The sequence below is a fragment of the Musca vetustissima genome, unplaced genomic scaffold, assembly GCF_032173495.1.
Source record: "Musca vetustissima isolate MV318-11 ecotype Yass unplaced genomic scaffold, APGP_CSIRO_Mvet_v1 utg22990, whole genome shotgun sequence".
NCBI lineage: Eukaryota > Metazoa > Arthropoda > Insecta > Diptera > Muscidae > Musca > Musca vetustissima.
Window position 1 is genome coordinate 269975 of NW_026883958.1, and position 12911 is coordinate 282885.

Consider the following 12911-nt stretch of genomic DNA (forward strand, 5'->3'; position numbering starts at 1 on the left):
TATCAGCTAAAAATGTACATTGGACACATCATGGCTAATTTTTGTTTATTTTGTTGTTGTTTTTTTTTTTAATTTTTCTAGAGTTTGACATGATGACATTTTTGCCATTTGTTTGAATTCTTGGTAGAATACTCATGTCCATAGCCAGCAGAGTCAATGATACAAGTGAGGATTTTCTAAATATTTTTTTGTCAGGCAGCTGACTTGAACATGCTTGAAAAAATGTTTACTAAATAAATATTTAAAAAAATGGAAGAAATGACGCCTATGGAAATGCAAAAAAAAATATTTTTATAAAAATCTACGTCTATGGAAAAGCATGAAAAATATTTCAAAAAAAAATCCACGCCTATACCCTTCACCACTTTTGGTATATTGTACATATGTATCCTTACATGTTCCTTCGAAGGAACATACTGATGTCTTTCTGCAGCCTATGATAAATTTAATTTCATTCAGGCAGATTTAGAGTCGTCTGCGTACCATGGGACAAATTTATGGAAAATAAATTGGTCCAGATGCAGTCATAAATCTGCACCAATTTCAGCAAAACCCAATAACGTCATTCAAGTCTCAATTTCAAACGTTGGGCAAAATTTCGTGTTAATCGGACAAACATTAGGAGTTTGGAGCACCATTTATGTAAAAATATATATGGGAGCTATATCCAAATCTGATCGCATCTTCACGATACTTAGCACATATCATTCTAGGCTTATTCAGTACGCTGTGCCAAATTTCTTGCAAATCGAGAGATATATAGGGACTTTGGTGCACCATTTACCCTTAATCGGACGAATATATATCTAAATCTGAACTGATTTTGATATATATTCGCACGTGTTTTCTTTGCATTGCCAAATTTTCTCTAAAGTTGCATTTGTCTCAATTAAGTGAATGCAAAGTTGATTTATTTATTGTTAGAGGTATGTATTAACTAAAAAAAATTTTGTTTGTGACCTGTGCTTAAGGGTTGTAGAAAAAATATAGTTCAAGTGTACTATACCACTCATCTGCTTGAAAAAATCCAAAGTAAGACTTCCGTAGACCGGAACTTCTGATATTCGTGTGTATTCGCGCTAGAATGTGTTTTTTTAAATTACTATGTCGTCTTGTGATTGTAAAATGTCCAAATGATCTGCAGCCACCTGCAACTTTACATGATATTGCATTTTTTAGGAAAAATGTCGAAGACGAGAAGTTTATTTACTATGGCGCAACGAGCCTATGTCTACTAAAAAATTTTCTGTCATTGAAACTCATATATTTAATAATATTATTAATATTAACATGTGCGATGCTAATAAATTTCATCTAATAATAAAAAAAAAAATAGAAAATTTGTAGCAAAATTGGCTGAGAAATGGAAATTCGATCGTAGAAGCAGCCACAAATTTGAAGAAAACAACAAGTAGTGGTTAGACGGATAACTTTTATTAGTTAATCCAATGACTAATCGCGGAACACCCGATAAGAAGTTTGACGAATATTCCATCAAAACGAAACTAACATGTTATCCAAATGGAGTCCAATTTACGAACTATTCAGCTCAAGTGCCTTTAAAAGATATGGTAGATCATATTGTTACGCGCCTCGAAGAAGCTCATTCTTCTATCAGAATTTAATGTTGGTGAACGGAGTGAGCAGAATCTCATTTTTTGCGGGCTCAAAGTCGATATTGAATCTTTTAGGCAATATGCTTTACAGACCGCAGAACTTATTGTATCCTTGGTTTTATATGCGGTGTTCCATACATAAAATCTTAATACATGGAGCCGATATAATTAAAGTATCACCACTTCAATTAGGAAAAATGTCGGAAGAAGCGTTAGTAGCCCGGAGAAGATTACCGCAATTTCCGTGAGCACCATACGCGAAAGACATCCCGATTAAATAAATGAAAGACTTAATGCATCCGCTTTTGTGTTTATCAGATCCCTTGATTTCAAACTTAGGCAAACAAAAAAATGTGTATCCAAATCGGAATAAGAAACTATTATTACAATGATAATATTAGTTTCATATTTCGATTTGTATTTTTTCCTTTTTTTGTATTTATAATTAAATGTTTGTTATGAAAACAATTGAAATGTATGAAGTCTGAATAAGGCCAAAAATATTGTTAAAAAAATTAATAAATAAATGTTTAAAAAATGTTTTTATTATTAAAGTTTAATATATTTTTAGCCCCAAAGAATGAGAAACATTAAATATTCCAACTTAATCATGTTTTCCTGAATGAAATAAATAATGTCTAAAAAATTAAAAAATTGCAACTTTAAAAAAAAAAAAAATATATATATATATATATATATATATATAAATTAAATTTTATTTTTTTTTGGTTTAAATCTGTAGCTTAATCTTTTTTCAACTAAAAAAAATATTACAAAAAATAAAAAAACAAAATCCCTAAGCGCTATTAATTAAACGCCGCTAGATGAGTCTTTTCGCCCACTGTGCGCTGTGCCAAATTTCGTGCAAATCGAAAAATATTTAGGGACCATTTACCATAAATCGGACGAAAATATATATGGGAGCTATATCTACATTTGAACCGATTTTAAAAAAACTTCGCAGACATCAATCTGTACCTAATTCCGTACTCTGTGCGAAATTTTGTCTCATTCGGATAAGTATTGGGAGTTTGGTGTATCATTCACAAAAAATCGGGTGTGACTATATATTGGAGCTATATCTAAATTTAAACCGATTTTAACAAAACTTCGCAGAAATCAATCTGGGCCTAATTTTGTGCGAAATTTTGTCTCAATCGGATAAATATTAGGTGTATTATTCGCCAAAAATCGGACGAAACTATATATGGGAGCTATATCTAAATCTCAACCGATTTGAGCGAAACTTCGCAGACATCAATCTGAACCTACTTCAGTACTCTGTGCAAAATTTTGTTTCAATCGGACAAATATTGGGAGTTTAGTGCATCATTGACATAAAAACGGACGAATATATATCTAAATCTGAACCGATTTTCACGAAACTTACCACACATCTTTCTAGGCTTAATTCAGTACGCTGTGCCAAATTGCGTGCAAATCGAAAGATATTTAGGGACTTCGGTGCACCATTTATCTTAAATCGGACGAAAATATATATGGGGGCTATATCTAAATCTGAACCGATTTCCTCCAATTTCAATAGGGTTCGTCCTTGGGCCAAATAAGTGAACTGTGCCAAATTTCATCCAAATCGGATTATAAATGCGACCTGTATTTTGTTCACAAAAATACATGGACGGACAGACATGCGTAGATCGACTCAGAAAGTGGTTTTATGCATACACTGCGTATCATAACTATAGACGCACCCTTAATTCTATTGGTATGTTAGTTGACATATAAAATGGACCCATTAAGTTATTGTTTACAATAAAACGATCAAAAACACATATTATTCAACAAAAATAATTAATTTATTCTTTATGGTTTCGCCGAATTCTGCACTTTCAAAATTGCTGGTGTTGCATAACTATAGACGCATTTTTACAAAATTAGAAAAATATATTTTTTAAAACTTAAATAAAATAAAATAACTTTTATAAATAATGGGTAGGGCCTCCCTTATTTTTGTCAACTAACATACCAATTGAATTAAGGGTGCGTCTATAGTTATGATACGCAGTGTATTATCAAAAGGAACCTTGAGTCTATCTCGATTCTTTTTGCCTGTTACAAACATATGCACAAAGAGATAATACCCTGTACCACAGTGTTGTGTAGGTTATAAAAATCCACGGTTATGAAACATATTCACAAATTTATGAAAAAGCTTTAAAAACACATTTTTAAAAAACCAACGTTTATAAAAAAATGTATTTTTTTAATTAAAAAAAATCCACATATAAGGAAACAATTCAAATGTATCTTCTAAAAATCTAAGAATTTATTATCTATTTTTTTAATAATACATTTTTTCAAATTTCTTAAAATGTCATGGTGATTGGCAGTAAAGTTTTAATGACACATAATTTCTAATTATTCTAGCGGTTAAAAAATTATTAATTATATTATTATTATGTCTTTCAAGCACAGCTGATTTCTTAGAGGAAAAAAATAAATAATTTTTAATTGCGGTTTTTTGTAATTACTTTTTGTTATGCACAAATATTTAAATAAATGGGAATTTTTGTGGTATTTTTGTGTTTTGAATAGAATAGAACAAATACTATTATGAAACACGTTTAAAAAATAATTTTTGTTAATTAATGGCTTGTTAAATTTCCTTAAAACTCGCTCTGAAAATTATTACCCTTCTAATGAGACAACAAAAATCCATGCATTCTAACACACCCACTGTGCTATTAAGAGTTTATGCGGAAATATACACTTAATAAAGTATAAAAGAAAAAACGAAAACAAAACAAAAATGTTTCTGGAATTCTAAACAAATGAAGTCATAATTATATTCCAGTGCAATATAGGCTATAGCCTCAAAACATCTACAACAAAAGCCACCTAGATTTGTTGTTGTTTGTTTTCTTTTTTACATTTGCATTTTAATTTAAATTTCTTTTCAACACACTCTCTAATCGGCTATAATGAGAAAGAGAATAATCATTGCAAAGAAGCCGCAGACATGGAAGAAAAACAACAACAAATTCATATTCATTAATGCCTGCTACAGATTTATATGCAATGTTTTATTTTAATTTACTCCACTTGGTTACTGTTTCTCTCATACATGTTGGAGAACCAATTCTCTGACACTCTCTCTCGGGGAAACGAAACATATGACATTATTCGGCAAACGATACGAAACTCCCCAAATAACGACTACAACTCCCCCAAAAGGAATGCTATGTCACACACATGCACTCCTTCACGTATGGCTGTTGTTTGTATATTCTCTCTCGCTCACTGCATTGGAGTTTGGGGGGAGCATGTTCTGTTCATATGTTAAACAAAACACACACTTTGTATTTGTAATTACTCAAGTGTTTTAGCCGGCATCCCAGTGAGTGTGCAGTTAATGTTGTTTGTTGTTGCTGTTGTTGTTATATTAACAACAATGTATACCAAATGCATGTAGAACTCTGCACAGTAGTGCAGAACAAAAGAATTTTAAGGCATTTTTTTTTAAATTGCGATAACTTCTTCAATACTTGTTCTATTTAAATGAAATAAAAAGCAGAATTAAGTTTTAAATGTGTATTTTCAGTAACATAAATAATTTCTTTAAATTTTTATTATATAAAAAAATGTACATTTGTTCTGTGGATTTTAAGCGTTTGTATCGGTGCGGATTTTTTTAATGTTTTTTGGTCTCTTCCTCTTATATTTCAAGCCATTCCAAAGGCGTGGATTTTTACCCTACACAACTATGTTGTCAGGGTATTATAGCTTTGTGCAGCCCCTAGAGTTTGTAACTCCGCGAAATATTGGTCCTAGACCCACCTTTAAGTAGACATGTGTGTCCGTCCGTCTGTCCATTATAATTTCTAAACACGATACAGGCCACAGTTATGAACCAATCTTCACTAAATTTTGCATGTAGGATGTGTTCTTGCCAATGAAGACCTCTATTGTTTTTGGAAAAAATCGGTTAATATTTAGGGAATGAAATGGACCAAAAACTTTATTTTTGTCGGTTTTTCTGGTCTTTTTTGCATGGAAAGCATGCCTGTTTTGATAATGATCGGTAAATATTTAGCGGGTCAAATGGACCCTGACTTTTGTGTGAAAAATTATAAAATTTGTATTCTATAGCGTATATATTAACTCCCAAAGGACATAGACCATATATCGAGCACGAAAGTTGATAGCGTATATTCTAAAAGATGTGTGTTAGTTGACCTTTAAATCACATATATACCAATTATATGGTGTGTATGCCACACTTGGATGTGGGAGTTACACTTAAATATTTACAGGTTCTTACGTATTCAGATATTATTTAGTAACCCATTATCACACTAGAGGTCGGAAATGTAGCTCTGATAGCTTTGAAATTTTCCATGAGGATCCATGTATGGTCAAGGACAACGCCTATAATTTTCGCTGATGATCAAATAATAATTTTGGAATGAAGTGGACCGAAAATTTAATTTTTTGTTTTTTTTTTCGAGTCGGTCTATAGGCCACAGGCCGAACATCATAACACAACCCACGGTGAAGGGAATCTGGACAAATAATTAGAAGTGTTGTACTGAATATTGGGAATATTCGAAAAATATGTCAGTGTAAGGAAGAGGTGCTGTTGAAATATCACAAAATATTGCCCAGGCTCGGAATAAACATCCGCAGAGAGTTAGAGTTCCGTGGTAGTTGTATCGTATGGTCGGCCCCGTCCGACTATATTGCTCCGCACACTGGTTTACAATATATATCCAGATTCTGCAAGTCATTCCCAATGCGTGGATTTTTTTAAATATATATCCAGATTTTGCAAGCCATTCCCAAGGCGGGATTTTTTAAAAATATATATTAATATTTTTCAAGCTATTCCATTTAAAAATATTTCTTAAAAATTCCTCACCTTTGGATTTATTTGGAAAAACATCATTCCTGAAAATATACAGACTGTGCAACCACCACCACCAACAACTCAAACTTCCAATTGGAAGAGAAGTAGATAAAGAGTTGTGCACTCTGCTACAACTCTCGCCGCTGTTCTCCGTACAAAAATTGTTCAATTTTATTGTATTCTAAGTACTTGGTCGGTTTCATATATCCGGGAATCGAAGAGGGGGAGAGGAGGCTGCACAATATTGCTATATTTATCCTCAGACATCTGCAGCATATCATAACAGTGGCGAGGAAGAAACAAATTAGACACAGCTATACACACACACTCTACCCTGGCCAAATCCCATAATAAGGTAGGGGACATCTGTAGCTCTAAGTGTGGCGGGTGGGTGATAGGTTGGTATGTACATAAGTGGTGGTTATTGTGTTCTACGTACAGCAACAACAACAGCAACAATTCATATATTATATCATCGATTTAAGATAAATAAACATTCATTGAAATGCATAGACATACTGACGTACTGACTGACATACATATGAGTCTGTGTGTGTATGTCTGTATACTCCGATTACATTTTAAATAAACAATAGAAATAATGAAAACAATAGTAGCAACAACTATAACAACACACTCAGTCACACACACACAGATACACATTCTGTCTAAGTAAGAGGGCAAAAATCCAATTCAAACGAGTCAATCGACAAAAACAAAATTCATTTGTTTTGTTTATTTAACAATGTGCCAAATAATTTTTATTAACAATAAAATAACAGCAACAACAATGCAGCAATGATTTTGCCGCTGCATCGGTAATCTATGATGGGTCATCTTGAATTCATTAAGAGAGCTCATCACAGCACCACTTTATTCCACTTACATTTCGAACAGCCAGCCAACCAACCTACCAACCACCCACTCAGTTTGTTCGTTTGCTCGCTCGTCCGACCCATACCATCCACCCCATTAACCTCATTCCCTCATTTGCAAACAAATCCTAAATCCATTGCAACTTCAATTTCAATTGAATTTTATTGTCTGGTCAGTCGAAATGACCAGTCTGAATGTGTGTGTGTGTCGATATGTTTGTCTATTCCGATTTGTTTTGGATTTCAATATTAACCCCTACGTTCAATGGTTAGTACGTAATAGTATTACATGGGGACAAGTACTCTCTGTTGCACTACATTTACATTTTTGTTTACGGAAGTAAACTGGCATTGTTGTTGCCTAACAGTTGGGTACAAACATATTTTTTAAACCAGTGAGCGGAGCAGTATAGTCGGACGTGGCCGATCAAACGATACCCTACACAACTACCATGGAACTTTAACTTTCTGCGGATTTTTATTTCGAGCCTGGGAATTTTACCCGATTAGATGTCAACAGCACCTCTTCCTTACACTGATATTTTCCGAATATTACCAATATTCAGTACAGCCCTTCTAATTACTTGGGTTGTGTTGTGATGTTCGGCTTATAATTGTATCCTATAGATCGAATCTAAAAAAAAAACACAAAAAACTAAGTTTTCGATCCACTTCATCCCATAATTGGAACCTCATGGAACATTTCAAAGCGATCAGTGCTATATTTTCGCCCTCTAGTGTGGTAATGGGTTACCAAATAATATCTGAATACGTAATCACCTGTAAATATTTAAGTGTAACTCCCACATCCGAGTACACACGACAATATAATTGGTATGTGTCTTTCAGGAGTAAATATATACGCTATAGAATACAAATTTTGTAATTTTTCACACAAAAGTCAGGGTCCATTTGACTTGCTAAATATTGACCGATCTTTATCAAAACAGGCATGCTCATTCTTTGGCCACATCTCCTTCTCCATGTAAAAATTCGGCCTCAGGAGCGACCAGATAAACCGACAAAAATTAAGTATTTGGTACATTTCATCCCCTAAATATTAACCGATCTTTACCAACAACAATAGGGGTCTTCATTGACCAGAACCCATCCTACATGCTAAATTTCGCGAAGATTGGTCCATAACTGTGGCCTGTATCGTGTTTACAAATTATAATGGACAGATGGACGGACACACATGTCTAGATCGACTCAGATAGTCGATATATGACGATCGGTATGCTTAAAGGTGGGTCTAGGACCAATATTTCGCGGCGTTACAAACTCTTGGGGCTGCACAAAGTCGGACTGGGCCGACTATATGATAGCCTTAACCACTTTGGGTATATTGTACATGTCTTTCTGGATGTCTTTCTGCAACCTGTGGTAAATTTAATTTCATTCGGGCAGATTTAGAGTCGTCTGCGTACCATGGGACAAATTTATGGAAAACGATTTATAGCAAAATTGATACATACTATTCGGTACGCCGCACTGTTAAAAATGTAATTTCAATCAGACACCCGTTCGAAATACATATGGAAGCTATGGCTGCATCTGCACCAATTTCAACGAAACGCAATAACGCCGTTCAAGTCCCAATTTGATACGTTGTGCAAAATTTCGTGTTAATCGGACAAACATTAGGAGTTTGGTGCACCATATCTAAATCTGAACCGATTTTCACGTATCTTAACACTCATCGTTCTAGACTTAATTATGTGCGGAATGCCAAATTTCGTGCAAATCGAAGGATATATAGGCACTTTGGTGCACCATTTACCTAAAATCGGACGAAAAAATATATGGGAGCTATATCTAAAACTGAACCGATTTTCACGAAATTTAGCACACATCGTTCTAGACTTAATTCAGTACGCTATCCCAAATTTCGTGCAAATCGAAGGATATATAGGCACTTTGGTGCACCATTTACCTAAAATCGGACGAAAATATATACGGGAGCTATATCTAAATCTGAACCGATATTCACGAAACCTAACACACATCGTTCTAGGCTTAATTCAGTACGTTGTGCCAAATTTCGTGGAAATCGAAGAATATATAGGCACTCTGGTGCACCATTTACCTAAAATCCGACGAAAATATATATGTGGGCGCTAGATCTAAATCTGAACCGATTTTTCCCAATTTCAATAGGGTTCGTCCTTGGGCCAAATAAATGAGCTGTGTGAAATTTTGAAAAATAATAAATATGACCTGATTCGTACTTATGACCACCACTGTAATTGTTTGTGTGTGTGTTTCCATATCACTGCCACTGCATTCGGGGACATAAAATCGCATACCCTTAAATTTCCAAATTAAATCAACATTAAAATAAAATAAAACAATAAATGCATGTTCTGTATAAATATAAATATTTATATATGTATTTATCCAGTCTACAAGTTAATAAAATTGCAAATGTAGATATTGAACGTGCTCAGCATTTTGTTTTTGTTGAACAACTGAAAATTAATTCTCATACTTACATTCGGACATGGTCATATGGTGTCTGACCATAACGACCGTTCGGCATTACACAAAAGTATTTAAAATGTTCGGATTTTGAATTTAAAACGATAAAAATCAAATGGGATTTTTTTCTTTCTGCTGTTGATTTTAAATATATAATTTTTCTGGCAACCATAGATGTGGATTTTTTCAACTACCATAGGAGTGGATTTTTATGTAGAATTTGCCATCCTTCCAAAAAGCCATGGGCGTGAATTTTTATATGTAACTTTTCCACCTACCAAAGGGCAAGGGAGGGGTGGAATTTTTAAATTTAATTTTGAGGTGTCGATATTTTCAATAGCATTTTCAGCTTCCCTATGAGCGTAGATTTATTTTTTAATCATTTGCAACAGACATGTATTTTGGTTTTTTTGCCAAGGATTAAAAAAAATAAGTCCCCAGCCTTCCAGAGGCTAATGAACGTTCAATCTTATTTTCAATATTTTTTTTTTTAATTTAAATAACAACAAAAATCAAAAGAAGAAATGAGAAAAAGTCCACAAAGAAGTCCACACAACCAAATAATGGATGTCGAAGAAAAAAGAAAATAAAAATGGCAAGAAGTTACGCGTTGTCTTTTGCTGGACAAACTGGATTTCTGCTCTGTTCTCAGCATTCAAACTTGTCTTATTCACGTTATGCCTGACTTCTTGTATTTTCTGCTCGCCTAAGTTCCAAAGATAGCCTCAAGCCTCGTTTTGTTCTTAAAGCTAATCTGTGCAGCAGCATCAGCGGCAACAGTTCGACGTTATTTCATATTCACATTGGACCACAACTACCATGACAACAACACCAACAACATGGACGGTAGGACAGACAGTGTGTACGCGGTTAAAAAAAGGATCCTGCTGCTCCAAGCCGTTTTGGCCACAATGAATAAAAATCTAAAAATTCACACACAACTGAAAAACAGAAACTTGTTTTTTTGACTGCGAGGCGGTTGTCCCTCCATTTGCTGTAAAGACCGGCCTCTGATTTTAAATTCTGGATTGTTGGCAGGCAGGCTTGCTGACTGACTGACGGCTTGGCTCTTAATGCTAAATTGCAATTTGGGGGACTAGATGGAACCGAAGCAGCAACGACATCATCCTCATCATCATCATGGACAGCGTTAACGACCATCCAACTGTGGCAGTTTTTTGTCGTTGCCCAGGCCAGAACCAGAGATCGTCATTAAGTCGTGTAATAAGCCAACAATGTGGCGTCTCTAAATATAACCATTCAAGGCTATCCATGACTCATGATGGGAACACAAGATAGACCGACAGACGGACGGACGGACGGACCAGAAAATAGACAATACAAACCGACACTCCAATAGGCATGCCTAGCAAATGGAGTACAGAAATTCCTTTGGGGGTTTGAGGATCAGTGTGATTTTTCTTCGCTTTTAAATACCAAAACTGGATTTCAATGGAAATGAAAAAAAGAAGAAGAAGAAAAAATGACTTTTGGACTTTTGATCTTTTCCGTAAAAAAAGAAAGAAAAAAAAAACATGCGAATAAATTGAAGAATGGAAATGACTGCGACTTCAAAACTTCTTTGGTGGCATTGAGGCAAATGCAAGGTAAAATGGATATAGAAGGTCCACTATATTTAAATAGTCTTTGGTAGGTTGAAAACAATTTATTTAAAAAATTCACGCATCTTTGGTAGATAGAAAAACAAAAATTATTTAAAAAAAATCTCCGCCATTTTGGTTCGTTGAGAAAATTATTTAAAAAATCGTAATTATTTAAAAAATCCAGCCTTTTTCAAGCTAATGTTGACGACCCCCGCAAAGGACCACGATCTGCGAATCTGCACTTGGAATGTGCACACGTTGTACAGCACAGGCGCAGTGTTCGCTTTAGCGGATGTACTCAAGAAGTACAAAGCCGATATTATGGCATTACAGGAAGTGCAATGGGAAGGGTTTGGCGTTAGTAAATCAGATGATTACGCCCTGTATTATAGCTGCCATGAAACGAGACATGAATTTGGCTGCGGATTTATGATTAATAGGAGAATAAAAGACCTCGTCTCCAGATTCACTCCAGTAGATGAGCGAATTGCTATAATCCGTATAAAAGCAAAGTTCTTCTACATCAGTCTTATTTGCGCCCATGCTCCGATCGAAGATAAAGATGAACATACCAAAGACATAGAAACAGCATATGACCGTTGCCCTGGCCATGACATTAAAATTCTGCTAGGAGATTTTAATGCAAAAAGTCGCAGGGGAAAATATCTTTGACCCCACCGTCGGAAAATTCAGCCTTCATGAAGAAACATCCGACAACGGCATGAGGTTGATTGACTTCGCGGCAGCAAAAAACATGGTAGTCAGCCTCACCCGATTCAAGCATCTCGATATACACAAGGTCACTTGGATTTCTCCTGATCGAACAACGAGAAATCAAATGGATCATGTTGTGATAGACGGAAGGCATTCATCCAGTTTTTTAGACGTTCGATCGATCCGAGGAGCGAATATCGATTCGGACCATGACCTTGTGGCAGCCAAGGTACGCAATCGTCTTAATGTAGTAGCAAAGGTGCGATCTAATGTAACACGGAAATTTGACGTCGAAATGCTGCAAACACAACAGATAGCAGAAGCCTACTCCGCTCAACTTACCCCACTGCTTGACGAAAGTACCCCTTATTCCGATAATAATATAGAAGCACAGTGGCAGAAATCCGTGGTACGATCAGGAGTGTCGTAATGCTAGTGATATGAAAAACGCAGCGTATAGGGCAACCCTGCGGACAGTAGCAACACGTAATGCGATGGAGAACTATCGGGAGAAAAGGAGAGAGGAGAAAGGCATTTTCAGAAAAAAGAAGGAAGAACAAGAAAAACGTGAGCGTCAGCAAATCGAGATGTACAGGAGTCAGAATGAAGTCCGAAAATTCTACCTACGGATAAAACTCGAAACCGAAGGCTTTGGTGCAGGCACATCCTCCTGTAGAGATAAAGAAGGAAACCTGGTGACAGATACAGACAGCGTGCTGAGGATCTGGAAGGAGCAGTTTGAAAAAACTTCTAG